At 44.6% G+C, this 19,231-nt stretch overlaps 1 long non-coding RNA gene across 1 annotated transcript; it reads right to left on the bottom strand.

Moving 5' to 3' along the window:
- Positions 1-605: 605 nt before the first annotated feature.
- LOC137670598 (uncharacterized) lies at positions 606-13,196 on the bottom strand. Its single transcript, XR_011049320.1, has 3 exons — positions 13,092-13,196; positions 5,163-5,325; positions 606-1,420 (listed from the first exon to the last, which is right to left on the bottom strand). It is a non-coding gene; the product is annotated as an uncharacterized lncRNA (long non-coding RNA).
- Between the last annotated feature and the right edge of the window lie 6,035 nt (positions 13,197-19,231).

Here is a 19,231-nt window from a genome sequence, read left to right as displayed (position 1 = left end):
TCTTACGCACTCTTGGCTCCCATGGAGGTTGGCTGTTGATGAGCAAAGAGTGCATGTGCGTACAATTGAGCAGAAACGCAGATAAGGAGGACTGCTGAACTGGACTCCATCCAGCATGGTGGCATGTCTTTTAAGGCCTAATTATCTTCACACAGCACTGCAGAGGTGTCAGCTCCATGGCTGTGACACACCACAGGTTGTTGGGTACTTCTACCCCAACTCACCACCACTGCGTCGTAATTAAACTTGGGTAGTCTGTGCCTTACTGAAACTTTGCCTCGGATATTTGGAGTCCTGAATAAGGACTTCAGGATTAATTCTTAAACTTAGGGGCAGAGAATGTGGCTGAGGTTAGCAAAAAGCAATGATTGCCTCCAGTCCAGAAAAAGAAAAATCCAATAATACTAGATTCAGTATTTTATTCTGCTTAAACCACAGTGAAGTTGGACGCAGCAGCACCTCATTTTCCTGCAAGGCCTCATCAGATCTGCACAAGGCTTATTGACAATAGCCAAAGAAACAGAAAGACACCATGGATTTTGCTTAGCCGCTTACATTTACTTTCAAAGTCTGGCATATTTAATTCAGATCATATAAAAATTCCAGTGGTAAAGGGTGGAGAAAACTGAATGTTGAATGAAGACTTTTGTTTTTCTGAACAGAGCTGAAATGAAGAAGAAGCTGGGTTGTGACGATCAGATTTCTCCTATAGGTCAGAAGTTCAATGTATCATCGGATTTCATGTCATGGGGCTGTTCTGCTCCTAATTGCAACCAGCCAGGACTCGGCACATCAGTGAGTTTTTACTCTGGGCTCCTTCCATAAGATATATATTGCAGTCAAAGTGGTAACTAAATAATTTTGGATGTATTTTTAAGAGTGAATCATTACCTTTCAATTCTACAACACAGCAGAAAATGAAATTAGATGCTGGTTTACATTCATATAAAATGAACAAACCAATACTTAACTGGATCATCGCTACAGCAAGTTTATTTTGCACAGCTTTAATACAAGCATTAAGCTATGACCCTCTGGTAGCTATGATGTCAGATTCAAAGGTACCTGGAACCTCACAGGGATAAAGGAACCAAAACCCTGAGAAACCTGGTCCAAGGGCCCAGACCCCAACCCCAAATGTCAGCTGTGGAGGGTGGACAAAATACAGTTGAGCTGAGTTTGTGCAGTAGGTGAGAAGGGGATCTGTGCAACCAGCACTCTGCAGCACAGGTCCTGAGTGATCCCACTACATAACTAAATGAATTATTTATACATCTCAGGGAGAGAAGCTATAGCCATGTCTGAAGCTGAAATAAAAATACAGCTTAGCACTTAGCTGATGACTGACTTTTTGAATAATTTAAGTTCATCAGAGACATCCATGGTGGACTAGCGCAACCTCCTCTGGACATGCGTTCATCTGCAGAATCAAAGGAGACAGAGCGAGTGTGAGAGCTGTTTGGCCAGCCAGTTCATTATATTAAATTATGACAGAAGAACACAAGCTGTTACGCAACAATGATGTGGAGCAATGACTAAGAATCAAGTTGAGGTATCTCACGTTAATCTGATAGCTAATGAAGATTCACCTACCAGTCCTAAACTGACTTTACATTGTGTATGTCTTCTGCAGAGCACCTCTCACCACACCTCTGCTCTCCCAAACTTTAAGAAACCCCTGTCTCACGTGGTGACTAAGTCTCAGAGTGGTTTTAGCCTTCCTACATCCAGGACAGACCATCTTGTGACCTGCAACATGTTCTCTCCTTAATAAATCATCTTCTAAATATTTTCATACTGAAAACGGGGCTTTCACGGGTTTCAGCATGCTCTGGTTTCCCTTGTTAGGAAGAATGAAGCTTTTCCTGGTGCTGCAGGACAGGCTTGAGGTGTAGGCATTGCCTCGGGTGGAGAATGGTGCCAGCCAAGAGGAGCAGGACTGCACAGAAGACACGTCTATGTTCCTCAGATGCTATGAATTGCTCTGAGAGCCAAGAAACCTGAAACTGCAGCGGCAAGTCAGACTTCCTCTCGAGATGGAGTCGAGGCAGGCTAATTTTAGTCACCACGCGCTATGCAAATCACCACTCTGTAGCAGAGTTTATTTTCTAAAGTGCTGACTGCCAAACTTGCTGCAGGGCATAGACTCTTCATATGGGTCTTAAAGAGGTTTGAAACCAGCTCTTTGGTTAGTGGTGCTACAGTTCAGATGAGGAGGGTGCGCGCTCAAAGGGGCCCTGCTAGAAAGCAGACTTGCAGTAGGGAAGGTCTAAATGACTGGTTTAGATCATCTGTTGATTTTCTAGCTGGCCAGAATTAGCTGTTAGTGGGTTTTTTTGCATATATTTTTGGTTCTACATGTAATTTTTCTTTTTCCTTAAAAACTGCCCTGATAAGCTGCGCGCTGTGGGCCTGCAGGAGATGATGGGAGTGCTGGTGTCTGGATCACGCCCAATATCTGTAGATAAAGGAAGCAGATCGCTATTGGGTTTTAGATTTATTCTCTAAATATTTGGCACTTTCACAGCATTCACTTTTAAGCAGGTTTGATCTGACTTCCTTGGAAAGAAGTAATTCTTTAAAAAGTTGTTATTAGGCTGTGATTCATGGCACTCATTTAAAAGACAGAGGCAGATACGGGGAATGTGGAGCAGCAGAAGCAAGGCAGGGTGCGCTTCCAGGAAGCCTAGGCTTTAGCACGGACAGTAAATTGTTACATTTCTCTTCAATATTAAAAGGATTTAGCATGCAGACTTTCATCTGATAACTTTCATAGTGTCTCCATCACGAGTCATGCTATGACTGAATTGTTCTTTGTATTTAAAAGAGACAGTTCTCCATTATTTCTTACTGACCTATCACAGATATCTTCAGAAACTTTCCTTTCTTAACTTTAAGAAAGACTTCTAAGTCTTCTTCTAACCACTTCTAAGGCTGATGTCTTTCTTACTCATAACCTTCAAGGCATTTACCCATCCAAGCAGGTCTGCCTGGAGCTCAGTTTGGAGAGGCACTTTGAATCCTGAACGCAAAAATGAAGCAGGAGGGTAAAAGCAGGAGCTAGTTTTCAACTATGAATTTATTTTAAAAGGTGCTCCCATGTTCTGTGGCTGATCTTGAATCTTTAACGTAAGTGCTGCAGATCTGAGGCTCAAACCATAGCGAGTGGTCAGAATTTCTCCTTAAAATCTGCTGTGGGCTTTAGGGGTGACTTGGAGAAAAAAAAAAAGTGCATATAAAAATCTAATTTAGATATAAAGGTTGTGAAATATCCAATTGCATTTAAGGCACAGAAAGGGACTGCCACTGCGTCCCTCCGAACGCAGGGAGCTGCTGCATTGTGCATTTATTTCCATTTACATGAACAGTCTGCCTATTTTATCAGAGTCCAGCGAGGCTCAGATTGCTCAGACACTACCAAGATTAAAATAAATAACTGTAGGGCTGCATACACGACGTGTGGCAGCTCCCCAGCCATTGGCAGGGTGGGACTGGGGAAAAATATCTTTTCCATCGTAAAAGCCTGGGGTTCCTCCTTTGTGGGAACACGAGGGAGCTGGGCTGCTGTGGGACATCACTGGTTCTGTGCAGAGCCCGGGGCAGCCTCGGCAGGGCAGGAGGGGATGTGGGCAGGAGAGGGCTTGGGGGGGCTGAAGGACATACAGATGAAAACGATTCACCTGGTTAATTCACAGGATCTTCCTAAAAACGTACCTCCCATGGAAGCAGAGCCACATCCCAAATCTAAGCCTAGGGAGCAATAAAGAGCCTCTGTGGAGATGAATGGTGCGTTTGTGCTGCCGGGCGTTTCACCCGGATGAGCAGACACGCTGCCTTTCAGCGTGGCTACGCTCTGGTTTTGTACATTTTCTATGTCATTTCATCGCCCCTCAGCTTTGTATTAAATCTGATCTTTCTACTGCACTTGACTGGGGAAAGGTAATCACCTACTTTGCTCTCTGCAGCATTATACATCATTGCATATGGCAGGTAGATAAGTGTATCTGGAAAATACAGTTGCATGTGAGACTAGGCAGGAAAAAATATCTGCGAGTAGGTCAGGATCCGCTTGAAGACCTGCCAGACCTGCCTGAGCGCAAATATATTTTTCAAGCTGGATATTTAACTCCCACTGGCTCCCGTGAAAACTCAGTGAAGGCAGAAAAATCTTTTGCTTTGAACAGTGGAGAGAGACTTCAGTTCCCCCTTGCACGCCGCTGCAGAGAGGCCCTGAGCGAGCACAGGGAGGCTTCTGGGATTTATGATGTTACAAAGAGTCGGGAAGTTACGAAGGAAGAAAAGGAATATTTCAGGTTTCATACAGTGGCTAGAGATGGATCTAAATATGCCGTTGGGCAACTCTTGGGTTGGAACTGAGACTGGGTATTGCACAAAACAAACATCAGTGAAAAGGCGTTTAATACCTGAGTGCAGCCATAAGCATCAGGGTTTCCCCGGGGAGAACAACCACCTCACACAAACAGCCCTGCCAGAGCACCCGGACAGAAACTTCAAGGGCCTCTTCCAACTAATGCTACTACAATTTATACGTATCTAGTGTGCATCTGATCTGTTGGCTACCGACGATATTAATTGCTGTAACACAGTGACGATTCTGAAAGGATGGCGAAGCTAACACAGCAGGAAAGGCGTGGGAACACGGTGTGGCTGCAGTCTGGGTCAAGCAATAAACAGCTTCCTTACAGCTGTGTATATTTTATCTGTCCAGGAGCAGAGTAAAAGAGCCTGCACTGTGCTCAGTGTTGCTACAACTGCTTATTCTTATTGCTCTTTACAGTGTCTTGATCCGGTGCCATCCAGAGGCACCGGGATATTCAGGGTATAACCTCTAACGAGTGACCGAGGGGACGAGGGTCAGCTCAGCAAATGCAAGGGCAGGGCTCCCACCGGCCTGGGCTTTGAAACTCCTTAATTAAGGTGAAGAAAATGCCTTGGTGTCACAGCTTGTTTACTCATTTCACTCGTGTAGAAGCTCTACTAACGCTGAAGTGATTAAAGAACAAGCTAACGTGATACAGAAGCATCATCCAATGAAAACAAAGGCAGTTTAGCTAAAACTGGTTTGAAAATGCTCATTAATTAAGCTAATGTAAATTTGCATAGATGTGGGCTCGCTAACACTCTTTCCCCCCTCTTCTTACCTAAATGGGACTAATTATTTTTCTAATTATGCTGTAATTGTGTGGCCTTGGGATCATTGATTACAGCTGCACTTCCTCGTCTCACTCTTTTGCCTGAATCCACGCAGAAGAGAGCGATGCTCTTCTGGGACGCGCTGCTACTCCTGTTGGCTGCAGTCTTGACCTTAAAAAAAGAGGAAAAGAAAAAAGTGAGTAAGCTGGGCTATTTATAGTTGAGCTAATTAGTTTGATGTGATATGACAGTAGCGGAGTCTGTTTTCTCTTCACTCAATTAATGGCAATGGAAAAAGCATTCAATACCCTTTTAACAGTGTTCACTCACTGCAATGCAAACCTTTGCTTAACGTTTTAAGACGTGGGGTTTTGCAATACGGCGGGGGGGGGGGTGCGTGATGCTGCGTTGTGTTCCTGGCTGATGCAGGAGAAGCTGCTATGTGAGGAGCTGGAAGGGGGTTGCTGTTATTAAAGAAAAAATCCACTCTCTGGTGGGAAGGTAGCACAAGTCTGTACAAACCACCAGGTAATATCATACAGGTCAAAGCTCAGGCATCTTTCTAGGACGCTTGGTGGACCCCAAAGAGTTTGAATTAGCTAAAGCTTTACTGTTCACAAGTGGGGAAACTGAGGCAGAAGCAGTTAATTTGGGAAAGGTTGCAAAGCAAGTAAATGGCCAGAGAGTGACGATCTTGGTCTGTGGTCTCTGATCCCTGAGCACCGTGATGTATTTTCTAGGTCTCTGGGGAAGTTGCTAATGGCAGCTATCCCTGCTCTCTCTTTTGGAGCTGGACAAGAAGCTAGATTTTTATTCTGTAAAATTGTGGGATAAAAAAACCAACATGGAGTGGATCCTTATCTTTAACAAAGACAAAATTTGAAACCTTAAACTGTTATGAGTTATTTCTGCTGGAAAAGCCCTTCACTGTTGAAGCTCGGGTCTTGCTCCTGCTCTCAGGCTTATAAAACAGCTTTTCTTCCTTGCTTCTCGCCACCCTCGGGATGTTCTGCAGCTTGTCCCTCTCCATGACCACACAACTTCTGCCAGAGGATTTGCTGTGTATTACAGGGCTTGCTTTGCTGTTGCAAGAGAGGAAGGAAAAAATATGCTTTCTCCTCCTTTCAAGGTTTTGATCAGGTCTCTGAAATCCGTGTATATCTCAGGTTGCTTTTGGTGACCTTTCAGAAAGCAGGTGCTGTTTGTGAAGCCTTTACGTGTCTGCTGCTTTGTTTTCCTTTAATTTATCTCTCTTAAACATGTGGGTCAGGCAGCTGCAGGTACAGTGCAATATTCATGAGAGGCTCTGATTTATGCAGGCACAAGGCTGTGCAACGGGATTACAGGGTACTGAATGTTATATGCAGTTTTAATTTCTTTTTATGACCAAAGGATACAGCCAGAGTTTCTCAAATACGGAATTTATGAGAGCCTCATTCATGCAGGTTTTAAAGGACCCCTGTATCTCTGCCTCGCAAAGTCACCGCACTGAGCAATGGGGTGAGCAGCCCGCTCGCCCTTCGCCTGTTAGCAAAAGTATATATAAAAACGTGGCGAGGGCAATTAGTGTGACACCCAAATGGCCTCTGTGTGTAGAGTCCAGGTGCTCCGGGAGCACTCGAGCAGCCCCAGCCCTTCCCCGAGTGAGGTGTCTATTAGAAAAGCACCGAGAAACACCGAAATTTAGACTCAAATTTTTCGAGCAGGGACCCTCTGTGCAGTGCAGCACCAGGGGGTAACTTCAGGGCTTCTAAAAGCAACTATAGTGCAAACTAAATTACAGAGGGTATTTGTGGCAAGGCCAGGAGTTATCTGGCCCTCCTAACTTCCAGTCCCGTGTTCCACACCGACACAGCTCGCTCCTGTTCTGACTTAATTTTGCACTTTGTATCTGACCTGCAAGTCCTTTCTCCTGAAAAGGAGCCTCTTTGCTTGTAGAAGTGGGGTTTGTGTATCTTGTGGCTCACCGGGCACTGCCACCCACCTGGAATTTGCATTTACTGGCATACAGTTCAAGGTATTAAATGCAATAATATGGCCCTGCAACATAACGTGCATGTCTAACGTGGTGAATTATCCAGCCCTCTCCTGCTTTGAACATTACACGTTGAATTACATGTACTTGCATCCCACACGGCTATTTTGGGGAGAGAGGTGGTTCTTCAGAAAGTCACCAAAGTTTTTTGTAGTGGAACTGGAACCATTGTGTATTCAGAAACCCAGTAACGGGTTTCTGGTGGGAGATGCACCCTGACCGTTGGTTTAAAACACTGAGTCTGGCAGTTCGTGACTGTCTGGAGCTCTGGAGTCCATGGGGGAGGGTGAAGAGGACCTGTTCCAGCCTCCATAAGCACAGCGAGAAGTCGTTTCCAAGCCTGACATCTCAGAACAAGGCTCATGCCATGCTGGGTGCTCCAGGATGGTCAATGCATGGTCCTGCCAGTGAGCCCCAAGTCCTCATCTCATGGAATGCTGCTGTTGTAAACACCTCTGAGTCCAGCCTGGACAAACAGAAAGAGCCTTACCCATCTCCTGCAGCGAGCATCTTCAGCTTCTATTTCTGCAGAAGGGGAGCTTTCCTTCCCATCTTCCCTCCCTGCCATGCCACCCAGGAAAACAAAAAGGCACTGCTAACATCTGCTCTTTTCTCCTCCCACATGCAGGCTCTTTCTCGGCTCTCTATTAAACCCCTTCCCACGCAGAGGCGTAGGCAGGCTTATGCACATACATCTCAGCGTACAATTTTTCCCATCCTTTGGGAGCAACATTTGCAACAGTGACTGGGTTTATTTTTGTTCTTCGCTAAGGCTTTGGTTAACGGGCTTCTCAGTCTCCAACTGCTCCTATTCCTCTAGCGATCAGCCCATGTACCGTGTGACAGCAGGGCTGACATGGAAGCTTATGGAGACACTGCGAGTGGGGGGAAATGGATGCAGCAACGTATGTAAAAATTTCCCATCGCTAAGCTATGCTCAGGTGCATTTACTCTTACCAAGAGGGGTTACTAGGGAAACAAGGAGCTGATTTCTGGGAAAAAAAGCAGACATTTCTAATGAGCAACAAAAGCTGTACTTGTCCTTCAACTTTGATGTGACAGGGTCTCTTCTTTGGTCTCCTGTAATTGAAAAGTGTTTGATTTTGAACGCTGCCATCGCTCTTTTGTCCCAGTCCTGTCTCTAGGGCTGAGCCTTCACCATCAACCGCACGAGCTCTGAGTCACTCCTCCTTCTGGCAAAGGAAATAGGAGAATCCATCTGGGCTCGTTCCATCCTGAAACACTTGCCATGTTTTGCAATTTGCACATTTTCCTCCTCTGATTGGAACGGACTGGCTTTTCCTGAAGCTGGCATGGCTTTTTGTTGCAACAAGAAAAGTCCCCATCAAAATAAATTCTGCAGAAAAGTTTAATCCAAGAGGTATGAAGCTAAACAATGCCGGCTGCTGCGCAGAAAGCTCCGCAGAAAGATGCTCAGCTTTTTCCCACAGCCCTGATCAAGCCCAGTTGCCAGTTATCGGGGGGGGGGTGTGTTGCATCGTTGCCGAGGCTCTTATGGGGAGAAAGTTGTGCTGTCAACAGGGCAAGAGGAGAGCAGGGGATTGCCCAAAGGGTACAAAATGAAGGAGCAGGTTTGAAGGCACTGGAAGAGGTTGGACTCGCTGCTCTGGTCTCTTCTTGCAAGGCTCAGGGGCAGGTTTCGCAGTGCTGGGGCTCGGATCATGCAGACAGGAATGGATGGCAGCCGACCTCCAGCCCACCCGAGACTTGTGGATCAATGGGAACGAGTGATTTACTGTATCAGAAATAGCAATTATCCTTGGAAACGCAGCAAGATGATTAATTGCACCACGAGGCATTAATAGTTCTGTCAAGAGTACTTACTTCATAACATCAAAACAGAACAGGTTTTAAGATATAGCGTTACTCTGTAAGTGGAAAAATACATTTTCCAAGTTAAGAAATCAGATCCAAATACCTAAAACAATTCAGAAAATGCTGTAAAAGAAACATGAATAGGAGCAAGAGCATTAAGAAGGAGCATTTCAAAAGGAATTATAATCCCCAACTGAAGTTCTCCAGTATAGAAGCAAAGAAAAGGAATTTTTTTGTATTTCCTGACTCGTGTATTTAGTTTGGGGGGATGTGACATAATTGTGTATTTTCCCACCATTCAGAAAGTATAATTCCCCAAGTTATCACAAGGAACACTTGCTCATTAAAAAAAAAAAAAAAAGAAAAAAGAAATCTAAGCTTGCAAACCTGATGCATTTTGCAGTATGATTAACTTGCTGGCTTCCAGAGTATTTAATTCAAACAAAGAAAAAGTTCAAAGAGAATGGCTCAGTTTATCTTAGTATATAATTTTTTTTTTCCTGTCAACACAGAAAAATACGAATAACTGTTAATGTTGGTTTTGATAGATTTACAATACCATTAGATTACACCCAGCCCATCCTGAAGACGTGCTTCTTTAAGACTTTGCTGTCAAGCAATTTTAAACCCCAATGCATTGGAAATTAATTCCAGAAGAAAGGAAAGGAAAATACTGTTGTTCTTCCACTTTCACTATTCTTTCTTACATTTGTGTGCAAATGGCAATGGGGATAGGGAAAAAAGGAGGCACTTGTAGCAATATATTTATTTTGCAGCAGGAAAGGGCAGTGTGGATTATTTTTTTTTAACTGCCCCTACATGAGAGGGTCTATATTATAACTGGAAATGACAAATATTTCATGTTCAGCTGTGATGGTTTCTAGTGATAGAAAAGGTGTGTATGAAGCAGATCATGGTATTCTAGAGGGATACGAACTTTTCCTATAGGAAATGACAGATTTTACCCGAGCACTGAAATGCTGCTCCCACCAGACTGGATACTGAGGACTGATCCAGAGCTGAAGGCTGTGAAAAGTCCCCAGGGCAGCTGCAACTTCGCTTGCCCTTGCAGGAGAATAAACTGTCTTTACACAACTATATTTATCTGAGGGGTTGCACTACTTTAGGGCTCTGTTTCAAATACAGCATGTCCAAGGCAGGTCCCTGGGGGGTGCAATGTGGTTACCCCTCCTGGGAAGCGCAGAGGTGCCCATGCCGCATCAGCTGCTGGGTTTCTCCTCGCCACTGGTTTAGGACAGGTTAAAAGTGGTAGTGCTGGGGACAAAAGGAAAAATAAAGGCAGTTCTTTGATAGGAAGTTTCATAGCTTGCTTCAGGATCCTATATATTGCTTTTCAGAAGCATTTTTAAATTACCTGCAATACAGTTGCACAGTATTTCCAGTAGTCACAGTCTGACCTGGGATATCAATATTTTGCAGGTTTTAATAAGAATGAAAAATCCCCAAAGGAAGGTTTACACTGAATAGTGTTGGGGTTTTTGGAGTTTTTTTAATGTTATGGTGCTTTTTTTAAAATGTCACAGTTGAGCCAGTGAGCATGGTCACAGCTTCCAATTTAGTAGATCCTTCGTTATTTATCAAGGGAAAAAAAAATGTGTCAATACTTTCCTAAATAACCCTGTATGATACCCGGTCTCCGGGCAGGTATCACTACGCTGACCTCCACTTTGGCACCAGCACAAAAACCCGGCTGGACCTGCCAGACCTCCCGGGTTCACAGGGTGGGCAGGACGAGCAAGCCATGGAAATATTTTTGGGATGAGCTGGGATTCCCTCGGAGCTCCCAAACAGCACAAGCAGCCTCACTATTTAAAATGACTTGGAAGTCGCAGAGCACAACACCAGCCCGTTCAGCCCCTGAGGGCTGTTCGTTATCCAGCAGCAGCTCAGTGTTACCCCGATTGAAGCCCATCAATTATGGAGAAATTAAGAGCCCTGTGAAAAAGAGCTTGTGCTTAAAGCACAAGAGTTTGCCCAGATCTGGGTGATGTTTCTTGCCTGGCCAAAACCCAGCACAGCTTCAGTCCCAAACAGACACTGTCGAAGAGTTGCAAAATACCAAGTCATTTTGAAACCTACTTGTCCAAATAAATACTAACCCAGGCTTCACCTGAATGTTCTAGTTTTTTAAATAGGCACAGCCCTAAGGCCCTGGCTGTGGAGAAACATTGTCTGAAATGTACAGTGTGCTTAGAGCATTCAATTAAAAATTAAAAAAATTGTGTATATTACTCCTTCAGTGAGGAATTATGGCTTGAATGAGGAATTCTAATAAGGGAAGAGAATTTCTGCCCTTCTTCTTTCAACTTTTAGAAGTTTTTTACATATATAAAAATAAATACTAAAAAAAAAAAAAATAAATTAAAATGTCCCTGGGCATTGACACTGCAGAAAGAAGCATTTTAAAACCAAAGCAAAGCTTTTAAGCCTTCAAGAACTGCTGGTAGGGAGAAAACGCTGCCATCTGCTCTTACTCCTGTCTTCAGGGTGAGGGTTTTAACCGTAGCCCAACCAAACGGCACACACGTACACACCCTGCCCAGCTGTAGCTGCTCCCTGCTCTCAGCTCAGCACTATGTAACACAAGTTAGATGTTAGCCTGGGTCTGAAGGCACAAACCCAGAAGTCCATGAACTTTTCAAGGCCAGTTTTTGGCTATTTCACTTTTCCACATACTCAAAAGTTTGTTACCCAGCACCTTTTATTGGGTTGGGATGCTGAGGGGATGATGGCTGGTGGGTTTACCAGAGACCTGGTGTTGAAGCCCATGTCCTGCATGGAAAGGGTCATTGAAGGATGGGTCCTGTATCCCAAAAGCTTTGCCACAAGACAGCACTGAGACTTCAAACCAGGATTTCCCTGCAGTGATAAATGTGAAAATGCACTAGAGCGTTCTGCTCTGCTACTTGTAGAGTTGACTGGTACTGCTACTAAGTAATAACTATGAATCCTGGGAGTAGCTAAGGAAGTGGCAGCACAGGACTCCTTTTTGCTTGCCTTCTGCAAGGGCTTGTGCTGCCGGGAATGTTAAAGCCAACACTGGGAAACGCTGGCATCGAGCAAATCTTAAAGTTTGCATTTCCCCAAGCACCTGTGCAAAAAAAAAAAAAAAAAAAAAAAAAAAAATTAAAAAAAAAAGTGGATTTATGCCACTCCAGCAATGGGACAGAAGTGCACCGTGAGGTTCAGCAATACCAATGGTAACTCTGATTTTTTTTTTTTTTTTTTTTTTTTAAAGCCTTTAAATATTTACAACAAATTGCTCAGGAAGGAATTATATATTACTCATTTTCATTGTTGTTCTGATAAAATTTCGAAATCAAATTTTGAGGAAAACGCCTGCTGGTAGACACTTTATGGTGAGGGGAAAAAAAACTCAGATCCGCTGTGCTAGAACTTGAGATTTATTTGGGCAATTATAGCTAATAGGAAATGCAAGTCTCCTAAAGAAATAACAGTTTCTTCTTGAGCTGCTGAGGAACGCGGCATGGATCATAAATGATAATAAGGCTGTGTGCGTGCTCGGGCGGATATTTCGCCTGGTGTTTGTTTTTTGGGATGCCCATTCCCTCGGGTGCGTGCTCATGTTGAGCTCACTGCAAAGCTCAGCGCCGGGTCAGCAGCGTGGTTTAGGTTCAGCCCAACTCAGGAACAGACACGTTTCCTTCTGTTTCAGGTCACTGAGGTTTTTTTGCTTCCAAGCTCCAAATCAGCCCAAGTTGACTTGAAACTCCGCCAGCCTGGCCTAAGATTTGAAAGTCTGAGTCTAACCAGGAAATCTCCTCTTGATGAAAGTCTGGGGAGGGGGAGAGGGCATGATTTCTGTGTCATGTGCACTTCAATAATTTTATCTGCAGTGAGTTTAGCATCCAGAAGAACCATTAAAAAGAAAAGTAAAGGTTTGCAAAGCACAGCGCCGTTTCATGTAAACTCTACCTAAACTTTACTATTTGGTATTAAGACACCTGAGAATGCGCGAACCCCGTTTAGACCCTCCCGTGCACCCCACCTCCTGGCAAACCACCCCACGGCGCCGAAGCTGAACCTGGTTGAGCCGTGCTCATCTGGAGACGATTCCCCTTGGTGCCACGCGGCCGCTTTGGGGGGGCTGGTCCCTGTGGGGGGGCACCACCATCGCCCCGTGCTGCGACGGGAGCCCAAACCCCATAGGGATGCTTGTCTGGGGCAGAGGCACCAATACGACAGGTTTTGATTTGTGCGGAGCTGGTTTGGCAGGGCTGGGACATGAAGGTCAGGAAGTAAGGGGATCTGGGGTTATTTATACGCGGGGCACTCGGCGCTGAGAGCAGCAACATTTGATCAGGGACGTCTCCCGGCGGAGCCCCCGCGCACGCAGCCTGCCCCAAGGCACGTCGGTTACCTGCAGGCTTCCTCCCACCTCAGTTTGCAAAATAAGCTGCTTTTGGGCCGAACCAAAGGGAAAATGTGTGAGGCTGAACCTGCCCGACATGGTGGCAGCATTTGTGGCATGAGTTGGGGGGGAAAAAATCCATTGCAAATCCGGTCCCTGGAGCTGAAACATCTTTCATCTCCGTGCAAATGCTGAACTAGCACAAGTCAACGTTTCTTTTTAAAGCCCACTGCTGGTTTATGCAGCTTAATGATTTCCTCAGATTTTTTTTTTTTAAGTTATTTATTTCCATTCTCTAAAGGGTCCTGGCCCTTCAACAGTTTTAAAATGGTATTTTCTAAGCATGTTTTCAAACTAAACGTTGATGAAAGACACCTTGCTTAGGAGGATGGGGGTCTGAGGAGCACTCGGGCCTGATTCAGCAAAAGCACTTGATTATCTCCAGTTTAATTTTACAAAGTAGTTAAGCACATGCCTAAAGCTAGGTATGTCCTTAAGTCCACCCCTGCTCAGCAAAGCATTTAAACACATGCTTCTCTTTAACCAGAGACGAGGGGTTTTTAGCATATGCTTAAATACTCCCCAAACCTGGAACCTGAGCAGCTCTGGCAGATGATTACCCTCCAGCCTCTCTAGTGATGGTGGATGTGTCACACTGCTAAAAACATCAGAAAAATTCCTTAAAATATCCTATTGCTAGTAAAAGCAGGAGCATCTCCTGCCTGGTGCATAGCCTGTCCCACACCGTCCTCCCCAGCTTGGGGCTGGAGGGACCATCGCCAGGGAAGGGAGGGATGCTTTCCAAGTGAGGGAAGCTTTGTGGCCGCACTGACTGTCGTCTTGCTCTATATTTGGATGTTGTTGTACATGCAGAGTGCAGGTCCCTGCCTGAAGCCTGTGGGTGTTGCTGAAATACAGATAATAAATGGCTCGTGTGATTCAACTGGAGCCGCTCTGCTGAGTACATCTGAGCCCTATTCCCTTTGCTGGATGTGTCTGTCGTGGTGGTAATTTCTACAACACCCTTTCTGTTTTAAGGCTTCAAGTGTGTCGGTGTGTTTAAGGCTAGACCTCACTGGAGGGGAAGCTCAAACTGGATATGTTCTGGGTAGAGCTTGGTGGTTTGTGAAAATAGTCAGCAGAGATGGTCTGACGCTGAGTCCAGCCAAACCCAGGCAGGTAGGGATCAGCAGGGCTTCCCCCAGGTCACCTATTCAGTTCCTGGGCATCTCCTGTGCTGAGTTTCTCTGAAACCTGCAAGATTGGCAGCGCTTGGACTCTCAAATCAAATTATCCTGGAAAGCAGAAAGGCTCAAAGCCCTGGCAGAGCCAAAAATCAGTATTTTCTGGGATTCAGCAACAGCCTTAAATCACAGCTTCTGTAATCCACATTTGGAAAAAGTGCTATTCAGATTTTTCATCCATGACCATGATGCAGTCATTTAATAGCTGCCATAGACACAGTACCAGTGGCAGTATCCCGTGCATTGTTATCTCATCAGGCACCGTCACCCATGTGAGCGGGCACTCATCAGCCATGGGTAAATAAAGACTTTCCTTCTGTATTTAAAATAAAAAAATCTCTTTAATAACAGCACACCCAACACAAATGGCACCAAGCACCCTCCCCATCATCTGCTCCCGTGCCACAGCATCGAGGCTGCGCGGGGCATGGATGAGCATCGTGGGTGCCGGCTCCTGTCCTGAGCTTGGAAACCGAAGGGACGATGAAACGCAACTGTTGCAGTGGTGCTTTGGGTTCATTTGCTGGCGCTTTGGGTAAAAAGCTAAATTTTCCAGTGTAAGGAGTCTCCTCACTCCTTCAAATAAAACCAGCTGCTGATCACACAGTTCTAGCACCAGGCGAAGGGCTCTGGGACAGGGAAAGAAGAGTAAATAGATATAAAAATCAGTGCAAATTTTCAGATGGGGAAGATCCAAGTACCACAAGAAAGATCAGATCTATTCCCAGCTGCCCAGCCCAAGCTCATCCTTAGGATGGGACAAAGCAAAAGCCTAAATCCAAAGAGCTCTCAAGTCTTTTGGATTCAGGAATCTGCCCTGGTTGTTGAAGATGTAGCTCCCTCCTCGCCTGTCTCGTCCCCCGTTGTTTGCCTTGGCTCTGCAGCTCTATCAGTATAGACTCCCTGCTTGGTTTTGCCAAGGCATGGAGGACATCTAATAAATCACTTTTTTTTTTCTTCAGAATATATTCCTTCTCTGCAAAGCTCTTGGCTATGCTGATCTTTTCTAAAAGTCTTTAAAAAAAAAAAAAATGTTGTTTGTGGTGCTAATGGTATGGAATGAGCTAAAGCTTTATGCCATTTTTAGCACTCTTGGAACAGAGAGAATTGGAGGAACTGAAAATATATGCTTAATCGCCCCCAGGAAAGACTGCCATAATATTTTGGGTTGCATAAGCAAACTAAATTGGAAATCTGGAATCTATTCAAGACCTTTTGATCAGGGAGCTTTGCAAGTGCAGAAAAGTAAAAACACAGACAGATGGGGATTAGAGTTGAGCATCAGGAGAATAATTTCCTCTTTTAATTTCAGTTCCGCCAACATATAAAAAGCATTAACAATCCAGTTACGTAACGTGCGTCAGAGCCCAGCTACACGGAGCAGTAACGCTCGGTGTAATTAAGCCGCTACGCAGCCTGTGTTTGCTGTATGGAGGTAGAAGTCGCTTTGCACAAGCAAACGAAATCCACCCCCCTTCCCCCTTCAAAAATCTGGGCAAATGTCCTGGCCAAAATTAGAACTGGTTATCGAGGCTAATAGGAGCTGCAGGGGGTTCAGGGAAAATTGAAGCCTGCTCTGAGATACCGCTGGGTTTACAAAATCCAATTGACAATCACTTGCAAACCCCAATCCACCCTGTTTTCTCTATCTTTGTTACTAAATCAGCTTCAGTGGGAGAAGGGAGATTAGGCTGAGGAGCAAGCAGAGATATTTTTGCTGATAGTTTGACATTGGGAACAATAGTCCATAATATACTTTGTGTTATTCTAATAGTAGGATCTCTAAGAGAAGGCACTGCAACGTGGCAAGAGCCCCACAAATCTGAGGCTGCAAAGGCTGGCAGAACAGATTAGATTTCTGTTCTTGCCTGTTTTCCTCTTCTCGAGGGATATTTTTGCATACAGTGGCGGATGCAGAGTGATGCAAAAAAGTACTAAGAGGACGACCTAAATAGGACCACTTACATTTCAGGATCAACTAACCGTACATGGCTTCTGAACAGGTTTTGAAGAGTCTCTGATGCCCCAGAATATCCATATTAAGAACTATTTGCCTACTGGGATCATCTCCCTAGGCTGCTGATGTCTGCAGCCTTTACATAAAAGCCACTTCTTCCAGGTAGCTGATTTTTTTTTAAATGTGATTTTTTTTTTTTTCCTAGCAGATTTAACTGCAGTTACTTTTCCTTGCATTTCACTCCTATTACGTGAACTTAGGTGGGAGTTAGGACTGAGATTTCACAGACCGGTTCTGCTTTTCTTCATTTCAATTAATATGGCATATGGGAAGATATCTGTATTTTTGGCATTGCTTTATGATACCCTGCATAGGCACGAGCTTAGAGGAGCCTTGAGGAAGTCTCTGCAGTGGGAGCAGAGCTGTCCTGGGTGTTTTTCTCACGCCCTGAGAAATCCCAAATTGGCCAAGACAAACCCTTGGAGCTCTCCCATCACAGCTCTTGCTCCAGCCCTTTGCGGGAGGGGCATGGCGAGGAAATCCCGGCCTCCTGGCAAACCTGAAACAGTGTCTGACAGCACCCGGTAACCTTTGCAGATTAGAGCTGCTCGAGGGCTGCTGGTTTAGGTGCTGCACTGGGCTCAGGATTTGGGAATACGCAGTCACTTCTCACACTGAATCATCGATCAAGCGTGGAGCCCAGCCGTTCATCGGACCTGGGGACTGCGGTTATTTTTGGATCACAAGAAGACCACAACAAGAAGAGTTTGTTGTGTGTGAGCAGTACTCTCTAGGCTGATTTGCCACAATAAATAAACAAAAATAAGACAGAAGCATTAAAAAAAATAGTTTTACACATGACTGCCGCGTCATTTCCATTCAAATGGGTTATACCGTAGGTGCACATGAGATCATAGGCTGCTATTTAAGGAGGAAACCTCTACTTACATAAATGTCTGATTATGCAACTGTCATGGAAACCAGAGATGACAAAGATGTATTAGATTAGCTTGTCCATTCCCTCAGAGCACAGGATTGTTCCTTGTGGTTTATTTTTTGCTCAAGATTTTAAGAACTGAGCAGTGGCTGCTGGATGCCTAGCTGGAGAAGAAATGATTTATAGTACGAGCTGAGCTGTCACTTTTCTAAAGGTGTTTTGCTTTGGAAACTCGAGAATAGAAGCACTTAAAGTCACTGGTCGCATCTGACGATCCTCGCACCAGTGTTTAGTTCAGCCCTGTGCTTATATGCTCGGAGTACCATTGCTTTCATTACTTAAAATATGTGCCAGAGTCTTAAAGGACACGTTTATAGCATTCTGCCTGAGCTTTCTTTAATTTTCAGCCCCTAACTCTGTTGTCTTTTCAAATAATACTCCATTTTCTCTGGTTTTGCACCCTGCCAGTGTGTCGCTCGTTCGCTGTTGTTGCTTAGCCAAGCTATACAAATTTAGCTCTTCCTAATCTTTTCTCATAGGTCAGTCTTTCTAGCCACGCTCATTTTCGCTTCTACACAGGGAAATCAGTGGAGATTAGTATTTTAATCTTCTTTCCCTCTTTAAAGAAAACGCCAGGAACTGTACAGAGTGAATGGTTTTCCTGTGACTTTAAATTAAAATGTTATAAATATATTTTTATATGTATATTTCTCTACTTTCACCTCTAGTTCCTCTCTGTCATTGATTTATCTGCTCTCCTGCCTTATTAGAAAATGCTTTTTTTTTTTTTTTTTAATAGATTTAACTTCAGGTTGGTTTCTTATCATGAACAGGGTAAAACTGCTATGTCATAAACTATACAGTTTAGTCTCACCAATGCTAACCAGCTTGGCTACTTCTGCAGAATTAACCTGACCTGGTTTTAAACCAACCCCTCTGGGCTGTCTGGTCCCACCAGCCTTGGGCTTTGGGAGGACGTGTAGTGGTATGAAGACAAAAAGATTAATGCTGCCAGTGGTATTTACCCTCATTTGGGTAAACTGGTTCCTCCTTTATTGTGTTTTCTGCTGGCTCACAACGTATTTGGTTGCTGTCATCTTCCTTGCAGTTGTCTCCTTGCTCTCTCTTAATCTCAGTGGTCACTGAACTCAACCCTCTTACTCCCCCCATGTCCAATCCAGACACTGATGTATAATTGCAATAGGCATCTTTGGTTCTTAAGACCTGTTTAGGACCATGTTCAAAGAGTTTTAAACAGTAAATGCTTTTTATCTGTAGCTGGGCTATACCCAGGGTCATAAGGCAAATTAAATTTAGGCTCCATCAGATCCCAGCAAAGAAACAGATTGCAGAGTTGGGGCTTCTCCTCTGACAGGAGGTCCCAGCCCAACACGTACCCGTGCGTTAACTGTCGGTGCCAACGGGAAAGCTGCCACCACTGCTGCGGGGTATGGGGAGAAGCCGATACCTGATGAGCAGGAACTCAAAATACAAAAGGGCTTCACATTGAATCGTCGCATCAGGCTTACGAGCTACTTCTGGTCTCACTGAAGTCATTTGAAAGACTCTTTTAGTGTGGGCATGATTCCCGCTGACAATTCTGCCAAGCACCTCAGCACTAACCTACACCACCTCTCCTAGCTCCCCGTGCAGCTCCCGAGCTATTTTAGTCGAG

Source organism: Nyctibius grandis, chromosome 15 (genome assembly GCF_013368605.1).
Source record: "Nyctibius grandis isolate bNycGra1 chromosome 15, bNycGra1.pri, whole genome shotgun sequence".
In the NCBI taxonomy this organism is placed as follows: Eukaryota; Metazoa; Chordata; class Aves; order Nyctibiiformes; family Nyctibiidae; genus Nyctibius; species Nyctibius grandis.
This window is presented reverse-complemented; position numbering and strand designations above follow the sequence as displayed.